This window comes from Papio anubis, chromosome 2, assembly GCF_008728515.1.
Source record: "Papio anubis isolate 15944 chromosome 2, Panubis1.0, whole genome shotgun sequence".
NCBI lineage: Eukaryota > Metazoa > Chordata > Mammalia > Primates > Cercopithecidae > Papio > Papio anubis.
Window position 1 is genome coordinate 164,104,827 of NC_044977.1, and position 15,686 is coordinate 164,120,512.

At 41.7% G+C, this 15,686-nt stretch overlaps 1 long non-coding RNA gene across 2 annotated transcripts in view; it reads left to right on the forward strand.

The window, feature by feature from the left end:
- The first annotated feature begins 4,885 nt into the window (after positions 1 to 4,885).
- The window catches only part of LOC103882384, a 176,375-nt gene continuing 165,574 nt past the window's right edge, over positions 4,886 to 15,686 (forward strand). For both annotated transcript variants that reach the window (XR_644190.4, XR_004181979.1), the window contains exon 1: positions 4,886 to 4,950. This is a non-coding gene — a long non-coding RNA (uncharacterized LOC103882384). The remainder of the gene's footprint in view (positions 4,951 to 15,686) is intronic.

Consider the following 15,686-nt stretch of genomic DNA (forward strand, 5'->3'; position numbering starts at 1 on the left):
CAATTCCACTAATGCAAAATTTTTATTTTTTTCATGTGTAGCCAGTAAAATTCATCACAGTGGGCTTAATACCTATCTGTTGATTTATGTTGACTCAGAAACATTTAAAAAAATATTAGGTCCTAAATTTTGTTTTAACTTACTTGGAGACCCATTCCTGAATAGAAGGCACAAAATTAGACTTAATCAAGGCAGCATTCACTGGGTTATCTACATAAATGGCTTCCCCTGGAGTTGTGCAGTGTACAACTTGTGCATCCATACATGGTGGCTCTGGTTTTCTGTTTTGTCTGTATACACCTGACCTTGATAAAGAAACATCTATGATTTTCATTGAAACATTACATTTTCTTTATTTTAAGAAGTCATATATTCTGCTTTATCAGGTACCTCTAAAGGAGATTCTTAATTGTAGCAAGGGTATTTTCTTTTGTTTTCTTTTTTCTTTTTTTTTGAGATGGAGTCTCTCTCCGTCACCCAAGCTGGAGCGCAATGGTGTGACCTTGGCTCACTGCAACCTCAGCCTCCCAGGTTCAAGCAACTCTTCTGCCTCAGCCTCCCAAGTTGCTGAGACTACAGGTGCGTGCCACTATACCTGGCTAATTTTTGTTTTTTCGGTAGAGATGGGGTTTCACATGTTGGCCAGGCTGGTCTTGAATTCCTGACCTCAGGTGATCCACCCACCCAAAGTGCTGGGATTACAGGCATGAGCCACAACACCTGGCTGAATTGTGTCATTATTCTATTTTGTTTTGTGACAAAATGAAATGTTACTTTACTTACGACAGAATTCCTCAGGTCAAAGAACTTTTATGAAAAATGTAAAGTGATGAGCCCCGAGTAAATTATTTTTTAAAAAGGCCTAATTATTCAAGCTCCATTAATCGGCTGATTTAAGTAATTTTAGAGAGAAAAAGACACAACTTTAGAATATGAAAGCTGGTCTTTTTATTGGGCTTGAGATTTTAAGATGGAGTACTATAGCCTTGGCTCTCTGACTAGCATCTCCCCTAGAATTTTGCAGAAATGATCACAATATGTAAAAATAAACACAATGTGTAAAAATAATTGCAATAAGGTGATAATTTAGCAGTAAAAGGAAAATTCCAAACCCAGTTTAATCAGTTAAAGTGTCTCTCTGGTTCTTCTGATTTGTTGTTCATTTATGCCGGGCAGCTGGACAATAGGATTTTGCACGGGCCACAAACAATGAAATAAAACAGCAAGATGTACTGTATTTTACTGAAACATACAATAAAGGGCAGCAGGGGACTAGTCAAAGCCCAATATTCAAAGACTGTAATTTTTTATCACTACTTTATTTCCTAAACCAAAATGTTTTTTGGTTATAAATATTGGATGAAAGCAAAATGTACTACATCTGCTAACATGGAGGCAATACCTACACCTACTTTTTATAAGAATTAAATTAATATCATGTAAGTAGTTTTATAGTTTTAGCATTTTATTATTATTTATGTTCTAACTGCTCTGCATAAATAGAACTGTGCCTTGTTTCTTTTTTGTTTTTACTACTAATAAAAAGTAATAGGTATAATAATTCAGGGACTGTTTGCATTTCAAGGCATTTTCTGTTTGGTCTTGGTGGCCTGTGGAAGGAGACATACCCCAAACCAGAGCATAAGAAGCTTTAATAACAAACGTAGGAAGCACTTCTACAGAGCATTAGATGTTTAGGCAAGGATGTCTAAAACAAACATGGACAAATCAAGGCTTTAAAATTGTTCAACAAAAGCCAACCCAACTAATGACTGCATTGTGTGAGCAGAAATATATCTGTGTTAACTCCCAGCTTCGTTCATGTATGTCTGGCAATTACAGAACATCCATATATTTATTAATAAATATCTTCCCTTAATTACCTGCTGATTTCTCAGAACACTTAAGAAAGAGAAGAAAATAGCTTTATTTGTGATGGGCAGGAAGGCGATTTTTAACCACAACAACCATGCTTTCTTATATGTTCTAAAAAAAAGCCTTTTCAGAAGTAGAAGTAACAGGAGATACTTAAATGGAAATCAGAAAATCGAAATAATTTCCTTGTGAAAGTCATAGGTTTGTGATTTCTTGAGGAAATTATGTAGAAATTCATACTTGGAAATCTGGAAAACTGGACTAGTAGCTAAGACCATGTTCCTCGTGTGGACAGATCTAGGGCTATATTTTAATGCCTTTATGCCTCAAATCCCTTGCTCCTATTACTTCTTAAGTATGTAGACAGCACAAACAACCCCTGCAATGCAGGTGCCTCCTAGCTGCTTCTCTCCCAAAGAAAAGAACACAAACTTATTTTTTTCCCCAGAGAGATTTTTGTGTTACAGTTAAGAGAGTTACATAAGTGTACAGTGGGAGGCTATGTCATCCAACGGAATAGTCATCAAGGATTTTTAGTTACATGGAAAATACTGATCCTGTGATCAGAAGGGAAAAATACAGCATGCAAAGGTATATCCCTCATGAGATCTCAGACAGAGAAAATGCATTGTAGGAAGACTAAATGAAATATACTAAAATGTCAAAAAAATGGTTTCTAGATGGCAGTTTTATGGGTGACTTTTGTTATTTTCTATAATAAGCATGGGTTATGAAATGAAACTAATAGAAACTGTAAGAAAATAAACACAATGATAAAAATGGGAATTTAGGGTGCATTTTTAATGAATTATACACTATGTTAAGTTTTTATATACATTTACAGATGAGGATATTAAATCTTAGAGGAGACAAGACAAAATAATTTTATACAAGGTCACACAATTAGTAAACAGCAGTTAGAATTCAAATCCAGGATTTGTTCCAGGGCCCCATTTCCAACCACTGCATGGAGCTGCCTTTCTGTTCTTCATGCACACTTCATGTATAAATAAACAGTTGGAAGGTGTCATGAATTCTTTGCTAAAAGAGGCAGCTATGTGGCTACTTCTCACATCATTCAGGAGCCTGGAATCTACACTTTTCCTTTCACAAGAACTGTCACTTTTGGTGATTCTCTTTTTCTTTCTAAATAAAAGGCTCTATTTTTGTTCAAACCAAACCAAATGAGCAGGGCTTCTCAACACTGTCCTCCCAGCTTATAAAGCTCCAGCCATTGACTTGAGCTTAACTTTTAGAAGCAACTTTGGCATGTTTCTGAAGGCAGAGTTTTTCCCAAGCTCTTGTGCTAACTTTTTGGATATGTTTGCATCCTAACACCACTCCCGTTATCCCACAATAAATATTAAGCCTGAGTCCTTCTCATTCACACTGGGCTTGTCATTCTTGTCATAAAACTTGAAAAGCATCAAACGTAATCCCTTCAGAAAGAGGCCTGTTTTTACTTATGTCCCTTATTCTATGCATACTTTTATTAACCTCAGTTTTCTTTGGAGTAGCCTCTTTCAGAGTAGGAATTCTAATACAAACACACTATCAGTTAAATTTTTCTGAGATTTTTCATTTTGCTTCAGGAAAAACTTTCTCTTTTGTAGTGTCCTAGGATCATCTGAATTAAGGTCAGAGGGCAACTCTGTAATTGATTCCATCCTATTAATAATTTTGAGGGAGGGTTTGAATGTTATGCTCTGACAAGCCAGACCTAATTTTCCTGGTTGCCAATACAATGCTATTTGTAGTCCTCAGTGATGATACAAAATGATGAATGTAAATGATGGCCCAGATAAACCAGAGGACTGAACTACTGAAGGTGAGGTTTTCTTGGACTAGACTAATTTAGGGAAAGATAGCATCGTTGACAATCATTTATTCTGAGAACTTGAATAAGCGTTAATACTACTTTGGCTGTGCAGAATTTAGATAGCAAGTGTGGCACGCTTAAAACATGGCCCCAAGTACTCTGCTCCTTTTCCCGTTAGAAAGGGAGGCCTTGTCCCTTCCCGTTGAATCTGGGTGGGCTTGTAACTGCTTCAATAAATGAGGAACTGTCAAGGGTAGAAAATCAAAGCAATATCTTCTCCCTGTTTCTCTTACAATCCTCCCTCTTGGGGATACTTTCTGAATCATCCTTCTTGGAATCCAGTTGTGATGCTGTGAGAAGACCCAGTCCACAGAAAGGCCTCATGTAAGTGCTTCAGGTGATAGTCCCAGCGAAGTCCAGCTTTCAAGTCATCCTAGTCCAAGTGCAGATATGTGAGAGAAAAAGGTTTTAGATGAGTCCAGCCCATAGAAGTTCAATTCTTCCCAGGTGCGGCTCCAGACACAAAGGAGCAGCAACAAGTCATTCCCACTGCAGTCCCAAAGCCAACCCACTGAGTCAGTGAGCATCATGGAATGGTAGCTGTTTCACACTGTGCAGTTCTCAGTGGTTGTTACACAACATAGAGAACCAGAATAGCTAGCTTTTAAATTTTCTCTGCCATTTTTAGTTTTTCAAATAATGCCTTACTTGCTCTTACTTTATTTACTATTAACTGAGAAGCCCCAAAGAATGTCAGAGGCATGTTGATAAAAAGATAAACATGATTAAGAGATTTTTGGGGGTGGGGCTGGGGATTGAGAAAGAACATATAACATGCCCACAAATGCTGGTACATATCTCCTGGCTTTTATGGTATGCAAAAATAAGTACCAATACTTGGACTTGACAAAGAACTTTCAAATGCATCTCCTTATTTGATGCAATAGAATTGTCACAACAATCTTACAAAATGAGTATGATCATCATTATCATCCTTATTTTACAGATTAAAAAACTGAGGTTCAGAGAGGTTAATATATTACCCAAAGTCACACAGCTGCTGAGAGTTGGGAGGCTGAGGGGACTCATGTCCTCTGGCCTCCCATCCCTTGCTCTGCCTGGCACCAGTTGCCTTACAAGAAGAGAACTGCTGCCCCTTTGTGGCAGCTGATCTTTCTTCATCCTCTCCAGAGCTCCAACCTTTGCAGGAAGCCAGAAGCGTATCCTTTGTTGAACAGTGCCAAAATAGCAGCTCTGTAAGTTTCCACTCAGGGATGGAGGGGTGGAAGAGAGGGATACCAGCTGAGCTTTCATTTTTCTGGGAAAAGCACAAGGACTTCTGAGGATTCTTAGTGCAGACCTCATGCCTTCATCCATTGTGCATCATTTTTAGAAGTTTGATTATTGAAAGTTATCTTCTGTGTCTCTGCTTAACATGTTCAATCTTTTCTCTAGCTTCTTGAACATATGAAATGCAGTTATACTATATGTTTTCATGTTTCTGTCTACTAATTCTATCATCTGTGTCATTTGTGGGTCAGTTTCAATTGGCCCAGATGGGTTGCATTTTCTTGCTACTTTGTGTGCCTGGTAATTTTTAATTTGATGCCTATCATTGTGAATATACCTTATGAACACTTCTACAGTTTTGAGCTTTGTTCTGAGATGTGGTTGAATTACTCAGAGCTAGTTTTAGCCTTCCAAATCTGGCTTTTAAGCTTTTCTAGGTGAACCAGAGCTGCACTTCATATAGGGTTAAGTCTTCCCTGTTACTGAAGCTCTGGGCACTAGTTCCTCTAATCTCTGGACACATATGCACTGCTGGTTAGTACTCAATTCAACACGCCACGGGACCCTCTGCATATCTTCAGAGTCCCCTCTCTATATAGAACTCTCCTCTCAGATAGTCTGCCCTATGAATTCTAGCTTCCCTGGCTTTTGTAGACTCCTAGTTCTGTCTCCTTAACTCAGGGAGACCACTGGACCTTGCCTGGATTTCCCCTCCCTGTACCATGGCCCAGAAGCTTTCTTCAGGCAGTAAACTGGAACAGTTGTAGGGTACACTTCATTTGTTTTCTGTCTTTCAGGAGTCCTTGCTCTTCATTGCCTGATGTTCAATGTCTCAATCCTTATTGTTTCATGTATTTTTTCCATGTTTTAGTTGTTTGAGGTAGGAGAGTAACTGGAAGTCCTGTATGTCTCAAAGACTCAGAAGAAAACACAACCATTGGCAGATGGCTGAAATTGGACCACTATTTAGAGATCAGTCTTGTTCTCAACTGTTTTCCTTCTCTCTGGAACCCTGCCTTCAGGACTATTGAATGGGACCAATTTGTAGGTGCTTTAAATATTTCAGTCACCAAAAACCCTCTTGGATACTATTTGAGGCCAATTCGCCCACTTTCCAATGCTAAGATTACCACATCAGATTACATAAAGTGTGTTGTATACTTTATGGCTAAATGCAAATGCTAATTCATGCCTTCAGTGGGAGAAAAACATTCATTTTTCTTTATTTAGACTTTACTTTTGATATTTAGGCTTTTGTTTTTGGTGCCTTATGGTCTGTTCAGTATTTGTCACATGCTTGCCTAGTGACAAATATACTACTTGCCTAGTGTTTTTAAGTTACACTGCAGCCTGACTTAAAATCTTGTTTTCAAGACAATACTTACACAATTAGAAGTCTCTCTTATCCCTTGCATTAAAATCAGTTGCAATTCCTCTGCACTTTCGCAGTCTCCTCCTCATACCTCTCTCGCTTAGTTGCTTTTATTGTAGGAATAGAAGCTCACTTACATGGTGATGGGTGTCATGGAGTTCCAGAGGAGGATGAACTGGCCCTCATGAAATCTGGAAATGATTCTGGGCAGCTTTTTGGCAGCAGCTCCTGCATCTGTCCTGAGGAGTGCACCATCAATGTGACTCCACCTCTTTGTATATGTCAGTTGATCTCAGATTGGGTTCCCTGAAAACATACTCTGAGATGTAAATGTGGGTACAGAAAATGTTAAGAGTGGTGCTCTTGGGACTGATTCCTGTGGGGAAGTGAAGAAAACAGGATTGGACGGAAGGAGAAGTCGGCCTGCAATGCAGCAGCACAAAGGACTTAGCTGATACCACGGGGAGCTCTGGAGCTGCGATGGTTCTTTGAACTTGTCTCAAATTGAGGGAAGAGGGGGCGAGTCTTTGTATGTCCCCCATCCACCAGTCCTTGGAGGCAGACTGCCCCTGGGAAGGGGTTGTAACCATGGCTGGGGTGCTGAGGGCACCTCAGGGAGGGGCTCAGTTGAGACTGTCAGTCTCCTGCACTCCCAGAGCTGGGGGAATAAGTATTTCAAACAGGAAGCCACCTAATTAGATTTCAGAGTCCCGGGTAGTGATTTTGACTCCACTATTTATTAGCTACTTATTAGCAATGAGAATTTGGGCAAAATCATTTATTAATTAAGCCAGTGGTTTTGAAATGTCTAGCACATGGGAATAAAGAGGTGATATGGTCAAGTTTTGAAAAAACCCTGCCCGTATGGAACCCACAGTCTTATTGAGGGAGACAACTGTCATAAGCAATATAAAGTAATGTAAGTAATATAAAATTACTTTTAAAAAGTGCTTCTCTAACTTTGATGTGGAAACAAATCATCTGGGATGCAGATGATGGATGAGTCTGTTGGTCCGGGATGGAGACTGAGATTTTACATTTCTAGTAAGTTCCCAGTTGATGCTGATGCTGCTGGTCTAGGGACCACACTTTGAGTAGTGAGGTTCTAAATACAGTAAATTAGGAGGGTCTGGTAGTGGTACAGTAAATTAGGAGGGTCATCCTCCTCTGGAACTCCATGACACCCATCACCATGTAAGTGAGCTTCTATTCCTACAATAAAAGTGACTAAGCGAAAGTGCAGAGGAATTGCAACTGATTTTAATGCAAGGGATAAGAGAGACTTCTAATTGTGTAAGAGTGGTCTGGCCGGGCGCGGTGGCTCAAGCCTGTAATCCCAGCACTTTGGGAGGCCGAGACGGGCGGATCACGAGGTCAGGAGATCGAGACCATCCTGGTTAATATGGTGAAACCCCGTTTCTACTAAAAAGTACAAAAAACTAGCCGGGCGAGGTGGCGAGCGCCTGTAGTCCCAGCTACTCGGGAGGCTGAGGCAGGAGAATGGCATGAACCCGGGAGGTGGAGCTTGTAGTGAGCTGAGATCCGGCCACTGCACTCCAGCCTGGGCGACAGAGCGAAACTCCGTCTCAAAAAAAAAAAAAAAAAAAAAAGAGTGGTCTGTGTGAGGGGGTGATATTTGAATTGAGACCCCCAAAATGTGAAATTGCTTCATCTCTCTTATTTTCTTCTATTATAAAATGGGAATAATTATAACAAGTCTGGTGCATTGTAGGCACTCAATAAATATTTACTATTATAGAGGTTGTTGCTGGCTCTTCTGCACCCATCATAATTGTCTTGCCTCCTTCTACCTCGCAACCTTTCATCTTTTACTCTTGCAATTGCTGCCATGTTCCTAAGAAAAGGTATCTGATTGGCTAAACCCCGTGTGGGGAGACTGCTTTAGGCCCAGCCACTTCATAGGCTGCTGACCAGCCTGCCAATTGTCTATCCTTGGCTTCGTTGCCCTTCACTGGTCAAACAGCTACAACTGGAGGACTACAAGGTCATATGATGTGAACAGAGCTGCTTAAAACTGCCCCCTTAGTAAAGGCTGTAGCTATGCACTGAGGCTAATGTTCAGTATGTGTGACCCATTAGATCACGGGGCCTATTTGACTAGGGCTAGCTGTTTGTGCATTTGTTTCTTCTAATGGGTTATGAACTCCTTGAGGGCAGAAACCTGTTTTTCCTGATGCCTGGCAAAGTGTTGGGCATACAGTAGGAACTTACTATGGAGGTTTATTTAGCAATATTATGGAAGTTTGCCATGTGGGCTCCCATGGTCTGAGGAAGGTTTGGAGGAGGAGGCTGGCAGAGAGAAGGAATTTGAAAGATAAGGCTTTCAATAAGTGGAGAGAAGGAGAATGTTTACAGACAGGCACTTACATATGCAAAAGTTTGGTGGGTGAAAAGACCAACATTTTAGGGAAAGAAACAAACAATGTGTTGGCTTATTCAAAGAGTAAACTGAATTTCAGCAATATTTTTCCCCACTGCAAGTACTAATTGGCATTTTCTTTAAGGCTTCCTGCGACTTAGTCGCCCTACTCTTATGTGTATTCACACACACACAAACACAAAATATAATAGAGATAAAACATTCCATTTCAACATATTCCACTCATGCATTTGCTTCACTAGCTGCAGAGGTGCAGAAGTCCAAAGCCAAGAATAATAAAAATGTATTAAGAGGCAGCTTGCGCAGGAGGTGGTTTTTTGCAAGGCTTCACAGATCTTATTTTAAGGTTGAAGCCCCCCAGATGTCCTTCCTCCTCTTTTCAACTGACAGTTGTGGTTGTGCAAGGACTACGGCTGGTCCCGGTGAACTGCCAGCCAGGCTCAAACAAACAGCCGCTTGTGGCTGTGGATTTCCTCTTGGCTCTGCCTGGAGGCAGCAGTTAGTATTGAGGGAGTTTAGGGGCTGGAGGCTGGGGTCAGACTGCAAATGGTGCTAATTCTGACTCCAGTCACCCCCACAACCCCCATTTTTCTTACTGTTGTGACAATTTTAGCTTCTTTTCACACAAATACTACTCAAGGGAACTTTGGAGGAGACACCCCTTCCAAACTGGACATTACCTAAGTTTTTAGTCACTGTGACTCCTGATAGATGAGGATGCCTCTATTTTGGTCTTTGGGATGTGGCTGAAGTTTCCTTTCCCCATATGTATCATGAAAAGTTCGGCTTAAAATGATGGTACAAACTGGAGTTAGGGGGACATGTTTAACCTACTTCAGATCCACTCGCACCTGAAAAGCTTTCTAACTTCAGATCCACTCGCACCTGAAAAGCTCTCCCTCCCTCAAATATTTTAGCCTAGAATAGTTTTTGCTTACCAGAGCCAGATTAATTCTGACATATTCATCATGCCATTACCAGAATCTCAATGACTGCTTTTGCCTTTAGGATAAATCTCTTCTCTCTTTGCTCAAAGTTAACTTTGCCTTCCCCATTCTGGCCACAAACTCTTTCCATCCTTGCATCCTGATTTTGTACAGTCTGTAATCTAGTCAGATAGGTGAACTCACTGTCCCTATAGCCCACGATTCCTATCTCCAGGTCTTTACCCATGCAGTTCCTTTTGCTGACCGTGCGGTCTCATTGTTCCTCTCTGAATTCACTAGTTCTTCAAGCCCAGCTTAAGACCCGCTTCCTCCAGCCTCCAGGATGTAGAGACATCTCTTTGGGAAGACATCTCTTCCCAAACTCTTCCAGCATCTCCTTGGACCCTTCGTCACCAAATCTTAACCTTGTCTGTATTATTTGTCAAATTTTGATGTGTCTAGGTTCTGTTTCCTCAGCTTAGACTATAAACTCCTAGAGGGAGATGTTTTACCTATTGCAAAAAACTCGGTAGGTTGATGAATTGTGTGAGGAATGCTGTTAATTACAAATAAATTTTATTGAAAGCAGAATTTAAGGGTCTCACACTTGACAATTCTAACAATACCAGCACCATATATACTTGAAATTAATAAACTAGCATATCAGCAGACTTTGTTCAGGCTGATTTGTTATATATAGTAGGACAGTGTAGTGGAAAGATCTCTCCACAGGGGTCCAGAGACTGGGCTTAATCTCATCTCTGCTAGAAACTGGCTCTGGTGTCTCTCATAAGTGGACCTGCTTCCCTGGGGCTCAGTTTCATTAAGCTGTGAATTTCAGAGAATATTATAATCCCAGTTTGAATTAATAGAAAGAAGGAGCAAGGCTGGGGTAGGGTGGCATGTTTCTAACAATGTTGTTTGAATTTAAACTTTTGCCCCTGTTTTCCTTTATTTGTTTTCTGTCCTTAGAATTGCCTTCTCTCTCCTCTTTCTCTCCCTCCTTCTCACACTGAGATTGTTCTCTCTCTCTCTCCTCTCCTCTCTCTTTAGGATTGCCTTCTGTCTCTCTTTTCTCATTAGGATTGCCTTTTCTCTCTCATTAGGATTGCCCCCTCCCCTCTCTCTCTCTCTCATTAGGATTGCTCTCTCTCTCTCTATACTCTCTCATTAGGATTGCACTCTGTCTCTCTCTCTCTCATTAGGATTGCACTCTCTCTCTCTCTCTCTCATTAGGATTACACACTCTCTCTCTCATTAGGATTGCTCTCTTTCTCTCTCTCTCTCATTAGGGTTGCTCTCTCTCTCTCATTAGGGTTGCACTCTCTCTCTCTCTCTCATTAGAATTGCCCTCTCTCTCTCATTAGGATTGCACTCTCTCTCTCTCTCTCTCTCATTAGGATTGCATTCTCTCTCTCTCTCTCTCATTAGGATTGCACTCTCTCTCTCTCATTAGGATTGCACTCTCTCTCTCTCTCTCACATTAGGATTGCACACACACCTCTCTCTCATTAGGATTGCACTCTCTCTCTCTCATTAGGATTACACTCTCTCTCTCTCATTAGGATTACACTCTCTCTCTCTCATTAGGATTGCTCTCTTTCTCTCTCTCTCATTAGGGTTGCACTCTCTCTCTCTCTCATTAGGATTGCACTCTCTCTCTCTCTCTCTCATTAGGATTGCACTCTCTCTCTCTCTCATTAGGATTGCACTCTCTCTCATTAAGTTCACTCTCTCTCTCATTAGGATTGCACTCTCTCTCTCTCTCTCTCATTAAGAGTGCACTCTCTCTCTCATTAGGATTGCATTCTCTCTCTCTCTCTCTCATTAGGATTGCACTCTCTCTCTCATTAGGATTGCACACTCTCTCTCTCATTAGGATTGCTCTCTCTCATTAGGATTGCATTCTCTCTCTCTCTCTCGTGGTTACACTCTCTCTCATTAGAATTGCATTCTCTCTCATTAGGATTGCACTCTCTCTCTCTCATTAGGATTGCACTCTCTCTCTCATTAGGATTGCACTCTCTCTCTCATTAGGATTACACTCTCTCTCTCTCTCTCATTAGGATTGCACTCTCTCTCATTAGGATTGCATTCTCTCTCTCTCTCTCATTAGGATTGCACTCTCTCTCATTAGGATTGCACTCTCTCTCTCTCATTAGGATTGCACTCTCTCTCTCTCTCATTAGGATTGCTCTCTCTCTCTCATTAGGATTGCTCTCTCTCTCTCTCTCTCTCATTAGGATTGCACTCTCTCTCTCTCTCTCTCATTAGGATTGCACTCTCTCTCTCTCTCTCATTAGGATTGCAGTCTCTCTCTCTCTCTCATTAGGATTGCACTCTCTCTCTCTCATTAGGATTGCACTCTCTCTCTTTAGGATTGCACTCTCTCTCTCTCTTTAGGATTGCACTCTCTCTCTCTCTCATTAGGATTGCACTCTCTCTCTCTCATTAGGATTACACTCTCTTTTTTTTTTTTTTTTTTTTTTTTTTTGAGACGGAGTCTTGCTCTGTCGCCCAGGCTGGAGTGCAGTGGCCGGATCTCAGCTCACTGCAAGCTCCGCCTCCTGGAGTTTCACAGCCATTCTCCTGCCTCAGCCTCCCAAGTAGCTGGGACTACAGAGCCAGCCACCTAGCCGGCTAGTTTTTTTGTATTTTTTAGTAGAGACGGGGTTTCACCGTGTTAGCCAGGATGGTCTCGAAGGATTACACTCTCTCTCTCTCTCTTTAGGATTGCCTCTCTCTCTCTCTCATTAGGATTGCACTCTCTCTCTCATTAGGATTGCACTCTCTCTCTCTCTCATTAGGATTGCTCTCTCTCTCTCATTAGGATTGCACTCTCTCTCTCTCTCATTAAGTTGCACTCTCTCTCTCTCTCTTTAGGATTACTCTCTCTCTCTCTCATTAGGATTGCACTCTCTCTCTCTCTCTCATTAGGATTGCTCTCTCTCTCTCTCTCATTAGGATTGCATTCTCTCTCTCATTAGGATTGCACTCTCTCTCTCATTAGGATTGCACTCTCTCTCTCATTAGGATTGCACTCTCTCTCTCTCTCTCATTAGGATTACTCTCTCTCATTAAGTTACACTCTCTCTCATTAAATTACACTCTCTCATTAAGTTACTCTCTCTCTCTCATTAGGATTGCCGTCTCCCTCTCTCTTTTTCTCATGAGGCTTGCCTTCTCTCTCTCTCTCTAGGATGGCTCTCTCTCTCTCTCTCTCTCTCTCTCTCTTTCTCTCATTAGGATTGCCTTCTCTCTCTCTCTTTCCCTCATTAGGATTGCCGTCTCTCTCTCTCTCTCTTTCTGCCGTAGGATTGCCTTCTCTCTCTCTCTTCCTCTCTCTCTCCCCTCTCTCTCATTAGGATTGCTCTCTCTCTTTCTTTTATTAGGATTGCGTTCTATCTCTCCCTTTCCTTTTTTCCCCTTTAAGTGTCAGTAAACCTGATAATGATCTAGCTTTCCTTTTACTTTTTTCCTTGTTCTAACCACACTTCAGTGTGTTCTTCTTTGATAAACATTTCTCACGCCGTGAGTGCTGAGTGCTACACATACAAGCTTCTGCTTACTTTGTCCCCAGAATCTTTTATTTAATAAAAGAAGTGAACTCTTAGCCCTGAGAATAGATTTTTCTTGTAATTAAACAGTGCATTTCCACTCACGAGTGCCAAGTCTATTAAAAGCATGACCTCATTCATCTCTCATCTCCCGTCAGTTCATAGGACTTCGAGGATGGGGGTACAAGGGAAATGCCCATTGAGCCATCCCATTTTAGAGAGTGAGAAATCAAGACCCAGAGGCCCCAGTGGTTTGACCTAGGGATTCAATGAGTCCTTGGCTAGTAGGGGAGCAAAACATGGGGCTCTTGGTTTCTGGCCACTTTTCTAGCCACAGTCATGGGGACAAATTTGAGCAGAATCTGGAGTCAAATCAGTCAGGAAGCAGCCAAGAAAGAGTGTTGACCCTGGGGATTTAAGGAGGCGATGAGTGAATATAGTGATGTGATCTGACTAGAGACAGGTGAAGGAAAAAGAATTCACCCACACTCAGAGACTTTTCTAGAAAAGGAGAAGGGAAACCTCCATTTAGGCAAGACCAAAGGGAAGATGAAAAAAAGGGGTATGGGTCACATTTAATTCTTTTTATTGGTGTCCAATCTAGCCGCCAGTCTGTATCATCTGCTTCAGGGCTCCCAACTTTGTCTTGAGACCCGGCCAGAGATGAGTTATCGTGAAGCTGATGAAGCTTAAGTTTCAGAGCTCCCACTTGCGCAGGCCCCTTACAAGTCCCAGGAGGGCCCTAGCACTGAGTTCACAAGGTTATATCTTTTTGCAAAATTTGTAAAAGAATTTTTTTCTTAATGAGCCCTACCTCACACCTCCAAATTGTTGAAGTTTTAAGGCCTTACGGATCTGAATCTGCTCCTTACCCTGAGCCCCACTGACACACTGACACACTGACATAATGTCTGCAGCTTTTGTGTCCTCAAGAAACCACTCCTTTTCCTAAGTGGATCTGTGTGGTCTTAAACTGCCAAACTATGTTTATGCCTGCTCTGTGTCCTTACCACACAATCGCAATTCTTGGCCTTAACAAGGAAAGCTAGGCTTCTTTGAGCAATTATTATGTAACCAATGCTTTCATAAACACACACCTGAGTTCAGACTTACCACATCTTACTTTTTGCAAAGTGGGGGAACAGGTTCAGGAAGATTTGATAACTTGGTGAAGGTCACATGACTTAAAAATGGCGCAACTCAAATGGAAGCCAATTATTTTTGCATAAGCAGGGATAGAGAGGAGGAAAAAACCAGAGGATACTGGGGTAAAAGGAAAGTTATTTCCTTTTTGCTCAACCTACATTTCACTTTTTCTTTGCAGATTCTTTTCTCTCTTCTTTTTCAGATTTCAGTCAATATGTGTTATGGAGTCTGTGGTCTCCACAAGGCCTTGGGATAGGCACCCAAAGGTGAAGAAGGCAGTTCCTGGAAATTTAAAAGAGAAAGCAAAATAACTACAGAAATTAAGAATATCTGACAGTAGAGAGCTACCTAGTGCTATGGGGTGGGGAAGTTGGAGGTGTAGGTAAGCACTGAAATTGACATGCGATACAGATCTCAGATAATATTCAGTGAGTTGAAGGTAATTGGGAAAGATGTACATGGAACCTGTGACATGAGCCTACAGGAAAGAAAAAATATGTTTAAGCCATGTTGTCCTTAGACCTGGGTAAAAGGGCTGGGAGTGAGGTGCTACTGGCATTGAGCTTCATGCTTTATCAGAGCAGTGAGTCTCAAACTTTAGCATGTATCAGAATTCAGGAAGTCTTGTTAAAACTCAATTCCTGGACTCCACTCCTGAGTTTTTGTGGCGGTGGGGCCTGTTGTGGGGCCTGAGAGTCTGCATTTCTATCAGTCTTCCACATGATGCTGATGCTGCTGGTCTAAGGACCATATGCTGAGTAGCACTGCTTTAGAGAACCCCACTCTGGGCTGTGCTTCTCTTTTATATGGCAAAGGGTCTGCAGGGCCAAGAGGGTGGTGCCCACTCAAAACTCATGGCCCACCTTTCGGACTACTCTTTGGGATAATCTGGCGTCTTGGATTTTTCTGCTCATATACCCCTGAGTGGTCCATATGCATCTCCAGGACCTGGTGGGCCTCCTTCCTGGGTTTCTCTTCTCAAAGATAAGTGAGAACTATCTCATTATTTCACTATCTCACTGATGTGTGCACCCTTAGTTCTGAGAGGTGGCCGTGGGATGGCTCTTGGCTTGGGAGTGTGGACAGACCTGGGACCTGCAGACTTATATGCCTGTATCTATGTGTGCTGGCCCCTGCAGTCAAGATAAATGCAGGGGTTGGAAGCAATGAGGGCAAGGCATGGGTCAGAATCCAGAAGCTGTGCTTCTCTCACCTCTGTGTTCCACCATAGCATCCTGAGGACCTGCAGGTTTCTAAATGCAAGGGTGGCTTTCTAGGTGATTGTGTAGCTATATTTGTC